Genomic DNA, 12078 nt, shown 5'->3' on the forward strand with positions numbered 1-12078 from the left:
TATTATATATTATATATTTATATAATACGTATTATATATTAATATATAATACGTATTATATATAAATATATACAATTTGTATATAAATATATACAATTATATATAAAAATATACAATATATAATATGTATTATATATACACAATATATAATACGTATTATATATAATATATATAATATATAATACGTATTATATATAAATATGTATAAATATAATACGTATTATATATAAATATATATATATATTACTTCATCTGAGTGATGTGCCTAAGAGCTCATAGAGCAAGGAAGATCCTAAGCTTAAGCAACTCCTCCAAAAGGCCATCTTCCAGAAGTCACAACAATCACAACAGATTGGAAAGAAACTACGTCCCTTCTGCTCATTAAATGGACAACTGGAGGCTGGGTGTGGTGCCTCACGCCTGTAATCCCAGCACTTTGGGAGGCTTGGGTGGGAGGATTGCATGAGGTCAGGAGTTCGAGACCAACCTGGGCAACATAACAAGATGTCATCTCTACAAAAAAATTTTAAAATAGCCAGGCACGGCGGCATGTGCCTATAGCCCCAGCTGCTTGGGAGACAAAGAAGGGAAGATCACTTGAGCCAAGGAGATCGAGGCTGCAGTGAGCTATGACTGCATTCCAGCCTGGTTGCCAGAGTGAGACCCTGACTAAAATTAAAAAAAAAAAACAGTGGGGGCAGAGAACCGCAGGGACAACCTCAGTCAGTTACCAGTCCTCTGCTTTTACATGTAGCTTTGCCTCTAAGCACACCAGGCAAGCAACTCCTCCCATTCTAAGGGACACATCCTGACTGCCACCTTCATTGCAATAGCAGAAGCACCACATCTGAGCACAACAGACCCCCTCGCACTTCCCAGGTTTCATTCCTTTTATAAAGAAAACAAGCCCATGCTCTGACGCCCACCAGTATTTCCCAGACTTTCCAAATTGTGATGAATTGCCTAAAGCATTGACTTGAAACAAAGCAAACCAAAACCAGATTCTCAGCACCTGCCCTTGGATGGTCTAACGAAGCCCTGGAATCACCCAGGGGATTCTAATGAACAGATGAATTTGGGAAATTCTGAGCTGCCCTACAACATCTAAAGTCAGGGTTTGAGTTTCTCCCCACCCTCCCTCTTTCCTCCTGTTGCTTCTGCAGACAGGCAGGCTAGACTGTTTAGAGAGTCTCACCTGGCCTCCAGCATAGTCTAGAGTCAGGCTCTGATCTTGCAGATGGATGACTCACCACATCATCCCCACGAGGGGTCCGGCGTCTTCATGTGCTACCCAACCTTTAAGTTTTCTGGACAGGCTGCAGGAGGTGATGGGTCCTAAAGGAGAGGTGACTGACAGGACTTCGTATTGCTAAACAGCCCTGGCCATGACAGTACAGATTAGTACAGGACAGTTCCTGGAAGGGCTGCATTTTGTAAAATAACAATGTAAGAGTCTTCCTTGTCTTTTTCTTTTTCTTTTTCTTTCCTTTCTTTTTTTTTTTTTTTTTTTTTTTTTGCAATGAAGTCTCACTCTGTCACCCAGGCTGGAGGAGTGCAGTGGCGCAATCTCGGCTCACTACAACCTCTGCTTTCCAGGTTCAAGTGATATTCCTGCCTTAGCCTCCAGAGTAGCTGGGATTACAGGTGTGCACCACCATGCCCGGCTAATTTGTGTGTGTGTGTGTGTGTGTATTTTTAGTAGAGGTGGGATTTCACCATGTTGGCCAGGCTGGTCTCGAATTCCTGACCTCAGGTTATCCACCCGCCTTGGCCTCCCAAAGTGCTGGGAATACAGGCCTGAGCCACCGCACCCAGCCATTCCTTGCCTTTTTCAAGCTATTTTTAAATTTTACGTTATGTATAAGATATACATAACATGTGGCGTGAAGTACATTTCCACTATGCAACTGTCACCACTATCCATCTCCAGAAGTTTTTCATCTTTCCCAGCTGAAGCTCTGCCCCCATTAAACACTAACTCCCCATTGCCGCTCCCCTCCCCCAGCCCCAGGCAACCAACTTTCTATTATCTGTCTCTGTGAATTCAACTCTTCTAGGTACCGCATGTAAGTGGAATCATACAGCATTTGTCCTTTTGTGACTGGCTTATTCCAATTAGCATACTGTCCTCAAGGTTCATCCATGTTGTGCATGTGAATTTCCTTTTTTTTTTTTTGAGACGGAGTTTTGCTGTTGTTGCCCAGGCTGGAGTGCAATGGCACGATCTTGGCTCACAGCACCCTCTGCCTCCCAGGTTCAAGCAATTCTCCTGCCTCAGCATCCTGAGTAGCTGGAATACAGGCATGCACCACCATGCCCAGCTAATTTTGTATTTTCAGTAGAGATGCAGTTTCTCCATGTTGGTCAGGCTGGTCTCGACCTCCCGACCTCAGGTGATCCGCCCGCCTCGGCCTCCCAAAGTGCTGGGATTACAGGCATGAGCTACCACGCCTGGCCTCCTTCCTTATTTAAGGCTGAATTATATTCCATTGTATGTATATACCACATTTTGTTTATCCATTCATCTGCAAATGGTTACTTGGGTTGTTTCCACCTTTCAGCTATTGTGAATAATGCTGCTATGAACATGAGTGTACACACGTCTCTAAAAGAACCTCCTTGCAGTTCTTTTGGGTGTATGCCCAAAAGAAAAATGGCTGGATCACATGGTGATCGTATGTTTAATTTTTTGAGGAAGCACCTTCATGTTTTTCACAGCGGCTACACCATTTTGCATTCCCACCAGCAATATGCAAGGGTTCCAATTTGTCCCCACCCTCACCAGCATTTACTACTTTCTGGCGTTTTTCTTGTTTTTTTTTGTTTGTTTTTTGTTTTTTTTTTTAATAGCCATCCTATCCTAATGGATGTGAAAGTGGTATATCATTGATTGTGTTTTGTTTTGTTTTGAAACACAGTCTTGCTCTGTTGCCCAGGTTGGAGTGCAGTGGAGCAATCCAGAAATTCACCTTTCCCATGAGCTGGACAGAGGAGCTTGGTTTTTATTTTTTTTTAAGAGATGGAGTCTCACTCTGTCACCCAGGCTGGAGTGCAGTGGCGCAATCTCAGCTCACTGCAACCTCCACCTCCTGAGTTAAAGCAATTCTCCTGCCTCAGCCTCCTGAGTAGCTGGGGTTACAGATCTGCGCCATCAAGCCCAGCTAATTTTTGTATTTTAGTAGAGACGGGGTTTCACCATGTTGCCAGGCTGGTCTCAAACTCCTGACCTCAAGTGATCCGCCTGCGTCGACCTCCCAAAGTGCTAGCATTACGGGCATAAGCCACCACGCCGGGCTACCACTGTGGTTTTGATTCGCATTTTCCTAGTGATTAGTAAAGTGTCTTTGTTTTAGAGAACAAAAAAAGGAAAAATGTAGCACCAAAGATTTAGGTTGGAGGAAGGTCCCAGGAAAATGGAAGCAAATACACAGAATCATGCGAGAAGACAAGAAATAATGTGGGAGTGCAGTTCTATAAAAGTACATCTTCAAAACATTCTTTAAGAAGAAACGCAGTATTATCTTGAACAAAACTAAATGAGGAAGGTTCCACTGTCCTTAAGGTATAATAAGAAACTGAATTGCCATGAGTAAGGTTACAACACTCAGAAGCTATGTGTGGAAAATCAAGAAATAACTATGGCAACATCTCTCCAATATTAAACAAACAAAAAGCAGCTGGGCGTGGTGACTCATGCTTGTAATCCCAGCACTTTGAGAAGCCACAGTGGAAGGATCACTTGAGCCCAACTTGAGTTGAGAGTAGCCTGGGCAACGTAGCAAGACCCTGTCTCTACAAAAAATTTAAAAAATTAGCTGGACTTGATGGTGCATGCTTGTAGTCCCAGCTATCCAGGAGGCTGAGATAGGAGGGTCGCTTAAACCCTTATACCCAGGAGGTTGAGGCTACGGTGAGCTATGATCATGCCACTGCACTCCAGCCTGGGTGACAGAGCAATCCAGCCTGGGTGACAGAGCAAGACCCTGTCTCAAAAAAAAAAAAAAAAAAAAATTTAAAAGATCAATTTATTCATTAACCATTTAAAAAATTCAAAAGAAACTCAATCAGGAGATCATTTTCACAGTGATGAATCAAATTGATAAAAATCTCCTCACAGCCTGCTGGAAGACAGGAACAAAAATTCCTTGTGTCATTTTAAAAAGTATAAACCTTGTGTGTTGTCAGACCACATCCCTTGTACAGAAAATCTACAGGTTTGGTATTAGGCAGGACTCCCCAGGAAAGGGATCAGGATGAGGGATTAGCAATAGGAAATTTGGCATCGGGTAAGGGAATATTCCGGAAAAACGTCAGTGCCTAACTTCCTTCCCCACATGCTCAAGGAGTGTACATCCACAACACAGCCCTAAGCTTTAAGGATGTGAACTCGTTTAACCTACCAGATAGGTAAACACACTTGAAGTTTGCCTTTGAAAACTCATGCTAAAGGGAATTGATTCTGCAAATTCATTACTTTTTTTTTTTTTTTTTGAGACGGAGTCTCACCCTGTCGCCCAGGCTGGAGTCCAGTGGTGCGATCTAGGCTCACTGCAACCTCCACCTCCCGGGTTCAAGTAATTCTCCTGCCTCACCCTCCTGAGTAGCTGGGATTACAGGCATGCATCACCACATCCAGCTAATTTTTGTATTTTTAGTAGAGAAGGGGTTTCACCATGTTGGTCAGGCTGATTTCGAACTTCTGAACTCGTGATCTGCCTGCCTTGGCCTCCCAAAGTGCTGGGATTACAGGCATGAGCCCACACCGGGCCAAATTCACTACTTTTAATGGCAAAAACTGCAATTGCTTTTTCTCCAGCCTAAATAAAAAATTCTATATAAAAATTGTGTTCTACTGGGGCCAGGCATGGTGGCTCACGCCTGTAATCCCAGCACTCTGGGAGGCCTAGGTAGGCGGATCACAAGGTCAGGAGATCAAGACCATCCTGGCTAACACGGTGAAACCCCATCTCTACTAAAAATACAAAAAAAAAAAAAAAAAAAATTAGCCGGGCATAGTGGCGGGCACCTGTAGTCCCAGCTACTCCGGAGGCTGAGGCAGGAGAATGGCGTGAACCCAGGAGGCAGAGCTTGCAGTGAGCCGAGATCGCGCCACTGCACTCCAGCCTGGGCGATAGAGCGAGACTCCATCTTGAAAAAAAAAAAATTGGGCTCTGTTTACTCTGGTGTACACAAAGTAAATATTATCTTTTTTTTCTTTTCTTTTCTTTTTGAGACAGAGTCTCACTTTGTCACCCAGGCTGAAGCGCAGTGGTGCAATCTCGGCTCACTGCACTCTCTATCGCGTGGGCTCAAGTGATTTTTTTCTGCCTCAGCCTCCCGAGTAGCTGGGATTACAGACGTATGCCACCACACCTGGCTAATTTTTGTATTGTTAGTAGAGACAGGTTTTCCCCATGTTGGCTAGGCTGGTCTCGAACTCCTCACTTCAGGTGATCTGCTTGCCTCAGCCCCCATGTGAGGGCTGTAAGATTACAAGCATGAGCCGCCCCACCCAGCAACATTATCTTTTATTTTTTGTATTTTTAAGATGCAGTCAGTTTGCAAAATACTATGTCATTTGGCCAGAAAACTAATTCTCATGCTTCTCTCTTCCTTCTCAAATTACACTATTTTCATAACAGGTCAAAAATAGTTTTAAGGGCAGGGCGCGGTGGCTCACGCCTGTAATCCCAGCACTTTGGGAGGCCGAGATGGGCTTCACCTGAGGTCGGGAGTTCGAGACCAGCCTGACTAACATGGAGAGAAACCCCGTCTCTACTAAAAATACAAAAAATTAGCCAGGCGTGGTGGCTTATGCCTGTAATCCCAACTACTCAGGAGGCTGAGGCGGGAGAATCGCTTGAACCCGGAAGGTGGAGATTGTGGTGAGCCGAAATCGCGCCATTGCACTCCAGCCAGGGCAACAAGAGCAAAACACGGTCTCAAAAAATATAAAATAAAATAATAGTTTTAAGAATGGTCAGGGGTTGGCATTTCCTTTCTAATAATGGATAGAAGTTTCTTATGAATCATAATTAGTGATGTTACTTGATCTCAATCTGATGTTAATTCAAAGTTGCCCTTTTCAAGAAGGCAGTGTGCTGGTGTGCAGGGATCACATACCTGTGATTAATCCAGCTGAGTGCTAGAGCTGCAATTGTTTCTTCGTGTAGCTGCAGATAAAATAACAGTCTTGGCTGGGCACGGTGGCTCACGCTTGTAATCCCAGCACTTTGGGAGACCAAGGCGGGCAGATCATGAGGTCAGGAGTTCGAGACCTGCCTGGCCAACACAGTGCAACCCCATCTCTAGTAAAAATACAAAAATTAGCCAGGCATAGTGGCACGTGCCTGTAATCCCAGCTACTCAGGAGGCTGAGGCAGGAGAATCGTTTGAACCCAGGAGGCAGAGGTTGCAGTGAGCTGAGATCTTGCCACTGTCCTCCAGACTCGGCAACAGGAGGAGACTCTGTCTCAAAAAAAAAAAAAGGCTTTGTCAATAAAAGAAGCATAACCCCTGAGTGCCTGGACCAGTGGATAATTACATAGGAAGTAATAATGGGAGGTAAGAACCCTTTTGCTGTGTCAGTGAGAAGATCCAGTAGAAAATCAAGGAGGACCCGAGAAAATTTGTACCGAAAGGAAAAATAAAAAGTCTCTTCTTGGCTGTGCACAGCGGCTCAGGCCCATAATCTTAACACTTTGGGAGGCTGAGGAGGGAGGATCATTTGAGCACAAGAGTTCGAGACCAGCCTGGGCAACATAGGAAGACCCCCATCTCTACCAAAAAAAAAAAAAAAAATTAGGTGGGCCTGGTGGTGTGCACCTGTAGTTCCAGCTACAAAATTTTTGTACTTGGAGGCTGAGGTGGGAGGATCCTTTGAGCCCAGGAGTTAGAGACCAGCCTGGGCAATATAAGGAGACCCCAGCTCTACAAAAAAATTAGCTGGGTGTGGTGAGATGCATCTATAGTCCTAGCTACTTGGGAGGCTGAAGTGGGAGGATCACTTGAGCCCAGGAGGTTGAGGCTGCAGAGGCTCTCGCACCACTGCACTCCAGCCTGGGTGACAGAGTGAGACCTTGTCTCGAAAAACAAAACAAACAAATCATCCAGTTGTATTCCTTAATATATACCAGTTTTATTAGTCAATTATACCTCAATAAAGCTGGGAGGAAAAAATAACTAGTTTAAAAGCTATATCAACTAATGATGGGTAGCAGACAAAAAGCCCCATTAATACAAAATGTAAGGGGAGTTATACCATGATTTTGCCTTTTCTTTATCTTTTTTTTTCTTTTTGAGACAGAGTCTCACTATGTCACCCAGGCTGGAATGCAGTGGCACGATCTTGGCTCGATGCAACCTCTGCCTCCGGGGTTCAAGCGATTATATTCCCTCAGCCTCCTGAGTAGCTGGGACTACAGGCGCATGCCACCACACCCCGCTAATTTTTGTATTTGTAGTACAGATAGGGTTTCACCATGTTGGCCAGGCTGGGATTTTGCCTTTTCTACATACCAGAACTACATACTAGAATCATGACTATATTCATTACAAAGAATTACCCCAATTCAAGAATCTGTTTTAAAAATAATATCTGGCCAGGCACGGTGGCTTACGTCTGTAATCCCAGCACTTTGGGAGGCTAAGGCGGGCAGATCACTTAAGGCCCATAGTTTGAGATCAGCCTGGCCAACATGGTAAAACCCCACCTCTAAATACAAAAATACAAAAAAATTAGCTGGGTGTGGTGGCACAAGCCTGTAGTCCTAGCTACTCAGGAGGCTGAGGCAGGAGAATTGCTTGAACCTGGGAGGCAGAGGTTGCAGTAAGCCAAGATGGCACCATTGTGCTCCAGCCTGGGTGACAGAGCAAGACTCTGACTCAAAAAATAAAATAAAAAATAAAAACAACATCCAATTGCATTTTGTAACCAACAACATAACGAAGATAGCCAAAGTGTCACCAGTATTAAATAGATTTTCATAAGCACTTGGATATAAGATGGTCCACTCCAAAATCAACTCATAATGGATTACAGAGATACACAAGGTCACCCCTAAGATGGTCCACTCCAAAATCAACTCATAATGGATTACAGAGATACACAAGGTCACCCCAAAACAACGATTCTCAAATTTTTTGTACATTAAATTCAACTGGCCTGTTGGCTTAAAATTCAGATGGGAATTCCCAGCCCACAGCCCCAGAGATACTCATTCAGATCAACAGAAATGAGATCCAGGAATCTGCTTTTTTTTTAGACAAAGTTTTGCTCTTGTTGCCCAGGCTGGAGTGCAGCGGCATGATTTTGGCTCACCACAGCCTCCACCTCCCGGGTTCAAGCAATTCTTCTGCCTCAGGCTCCCAAGTAGCTGGGATTACAAGCATGCGCCACCACGCCTGTCTGATTTTGTATTTTTAGTAGAGTCGGGGTTTCTCCATGTTGGTCAGGCTGGTCTCGAACTCCTGACCTCAGGAGATCCACCCGCCTCGGCTTCCCAAAGTGCTGGGATTACAGGCATGAGCAACCGCACCCGGCCTGCATTTTTAACCAACACACATACTCAACCACATGTGATTCTGCTGCATGTGTTCAAAAGTTCACCCTTTGAGAAACACTGCCCTAAAATGATGGGATGATTTCCAGAACTCCAAGCCTGAATTAACCAGACCGTCTGCATTCATAAACCTGTGGTGAGTCATAGAAACTTTTTTTAAAAAGCAGAATGTCAGAGGCAAATGTTGGCAGTGGCCCCTCAGCCCAGGCCAAGGGAGGGAGAGTCATGATCTAATCTAACAACAACTCACTCCGCCTAGGCAAGATGGCAGGGATCTTCCACTATGCAGGTGGACATAGCAGATCATCTTACTCTGGCATCATTAAACATTTGTATTAGAAAACCAGCTCCCCTAGTTCTGATTTCTGAGGTCCCTAAGCAGCTTCTTCTTATAGAATTTGACTTCCCATGTAGCCTGCCTTTGCTGCTGGTCAAAGGTTGCCAGTATTCGGTCCCCCTCGGCCCTTTTAGTCATGAGAAATTGGCAGGAACTTTGGTTTATCCATCGTTCCCTGAGTTTGCTTCATATGACTCCAGCCATGAGAAACACTCCACTCTCCACAATCCATGGGTTGATAAATGAGGATTTTGTGCCTCTGAGGCTAAGGACCACACTATCAACGCTAAAAAAAAAAAAAAAAAAAAAAAAAAAAATTCTCCAAGAAGATGATATTATAAATTCATAGACTGCCTGACAACACCCAGTGAAGACCCTCCTGTTGGAACCTCCTCATCAAGAAGTTGTTGTGACTTTTTTTTTTTTTGAGGTGGAGTTTCGCTCTTGTTGCCCAACCTGGATTGCAATGGTGCGATCTCATCTCACTGCAGCCTCCGCCTCCAGGGTTCAAGCAATTCTCCTGCCTCAGCTTCCCAAGTAGCTGGGATTACAGCTGCCCGCCAGCATGCCCAGCTAATTTTTGTATTTTTTTTTAGTAGAGATGAGGTTTCACCATTTTGGCCAGGCTGGTCTCGAACTCCTGACCTCAAGAGATCCACCTGCCTCATTCTCCCAAAGTGCTGGGATTACAGGTGTGAGCCACTGCACCTGGCTGATTTTTTTTTTTTTTTTTAATACAAAGTCTCACTCTGTCCACCAGGCTGGAGTGCAGTGGCGTGTTCTCAGATCACTGCAGCCTCAACCTCCCAGGCTCACGGGATTCTCCCACCTCGACCTCCCAAGTAGCTGGGACTACAGGTGCTTACCACAGCACCTGGCTAATGATTAAATTTTTGGTAGAGATGGGGTCTCGCTATGTTGTCCAGGCTGGTCTCAGACTCCTGGCTTCAAGCGTTCCTCCTGCCTCTGTTGGGAGCAATTTATCCATTCTTGGTAAAGGGCCTCCATGTCATTTACAATAACCTGTCATCAAGGACCCAAAGCTGTTGCTGATATGAGTCTCCTGTCGCCTCTCATCATCAGAGCCCGATTAAGGGACAGGCTAGACAGAAAGATGAGAGAAGGACAAATGTCAGGCTCTCACTTCAGCCCCTCTCCTCATTCAGGAACAGATGGAGCCCATGCCAGTGTGACCCAGGGCAGAGGTCAGGCTGCTGTTCTGTTTCGTGTGTCCCTGGTATCCTGTGCCCCCTAGGGTTGGTGGAGCCTCAATGTCCTCCAACTCATCTTCTCTGCTGTTTGTTCTGTAGCCAGCTGCATACCGCCTCCATGCGGGTGCCCCTCCCTAGTGGCTGCGTTTGCCCTGGGAACCAGCAAGCTGTCACATGCTAAGGCAAAGAGGAGGAAGAAACAATCCCTTATTAGTAGCAAAACATTACTTCTGTCTTCATAGGACCATGACACCTTCTGTCTAGGATCTTCAAACCTCCCCCACTCATGCCCCAAGTCCAATATTGTGGGGTGACCCTGCCCCACCCCCTGTGCACTGCACTCAGTGCAGCTTGATGTTCAGCTTTGTGTAGCCCTGGCATCTTGTGCTCCCAGGCTGGCTGGAGACTTGATATTCTCCAACTCAGACATACTAAGGCCACATATATGTGGAGAAATTTCAGTGCATTATCTACTGAGAACACCGATGACTTGAGGCACTGCCAGAGCCCTTCTCCAAATGAATACTTCACATTCCCACCCGGTGACTCAGGCTGACTCACCAGGATGCCCTTCCCCTTTGTCTTTTTTTTTTTTTTTTTTTTTACTTTTATTTTAGGTTCTGGGGTACAAGTGAAGGTTTGTGACATAGGTAAACTCCTTGTCATGGGGGTTTGTTATACAGATTATTTCATCGCCCACGTATTGAGCCTGGTACCCATTAGTTATTTCTCCTGATCCTCTCCCTCCTCCCAGCCTCCACCCTCCGGTACGCCCCAGCGTCTGTTGTTCCCCTCTATGTGTCCATGTGTTCCCATCATTTAGCTCCCACTTACATATGAAAACATGGTATTTGGGTTTCTGTTTCTGTGTTAGTTCGCTAAGGATAACGGCCTTCAGCTCCATCCATGTTCCTGCAAAGGACATGATCTCACTCTTTTTTATGGCTGCATAATATTCCATGATGTATATGGACCACATTTTCTTTATTCAGTCTACCATTGATGATGCCCTCCTCCTTTGACTGGGATCCAGCAGGAGACTAAAAAGGGGCTTCCTGTTTGATTTATACCCTTTTGCATTCTTTTCACCCCCAATCACCAAGGAGTGAACAGCAAAAAGAAGATATCTGAGCAGCTATTGAGTCTCCAACCAGCAAGGGAGCACAGGAGGCCAGAGATACATGAAACTAAACATCAGGCTGCATCAGGTGCAGTGCCCCAGGGTGGGATGGGGTATGTTCCTTAATTTCTGCCTACTTTCCCAACAGCCTTCTGGCTCCATGTTGGCTTAAAGTCCCTCTCAGAATCTGACCCTTCTCTTCAGGCCTCAATTTTGTTGCCTCTCCTATTCCTACTTCCCTTCCTTTTCTCAAATCCACAGACATCTCTGGTAATCATGGTAGCCAACACCTTACGACACTTACTATGTGTCTGGCATTCTTTCAAGGGTTTTGTGTGTATTAACACACTGAATGTTCATACTCACCCTTGGAGGTCACTCACTGTCATACTCTCCATATTAAAATTGACAAAGTTGTGTTCAGAGTCTTGCCCGAGTCCACCCAACCTCTTACTCTCAACGAGACAACAGAAGAGCTTCCTTGTTCAAATAAATAACATTGATCATAGAAGTGAAAGACCTACCTAATAATTTATCATGGTTCTTCTTCTTTTTTGTTTTTTTAAGAGAAGAGGTCTCACTCTGTTGCCTAGGCTGCAGTGGAGTGGTGCAATCACAGCTCACCACAGCCTTTAACTCCTGGCTTCAAGCAATCCTCCCGCCTCAGCCTCCCAAGTAGCTGGGATTATAGGTACGTGCCTCCACACCCAACACTTGTAATGATTCTAATCTGCTACTCAGAGGTTTGGTCTCTGTGTAAGTTATTTTGAATTTTTGTTGAGAGCCGGGTAAAGTGAAAAGTGTGCATGGGCTTTGAAGTTAAAATCCCTGTTAAACCACTTGCTAGTT

The 12078-nt window shown here is 44.9% G+C and overlaps 1 long non-coding RNA gene across 1 annotated transcript in view; it reads right to left on the minus strand.

Moving 5' to 3' along the window:
- Positions 1-12078, minus strand: part of LOC129048190 (uncharacterized) — a 60225-nt gene that overhangs the window by 13807 nt on the left and 34340 nt on the right. Inside the window, exon 5 of the long non-coding RNA XR_010141484.1 lies at positions 6124-6468. This is a non-coding gene — a long non-coding RNA (uncharacterized LOC129048190). The remainder of the gene's footprint in view (positions 1-6123; positions 6469-12078) is intronic.

The sequence above is a fragment of the Pongo abelii genome, chromosome 8 (assembly GCF_028885655.2).
Source record: "Pongo abelii isolate AG06213 chromosome 8, NHGRI_mPonAbe1-v2.0_pri, whole genome shotgun sequence".
NCBI lineage: Eukaryota > Metazoa > Chordata > Mammalia > Primates > Hominidae > Pongo > Pongo abelii.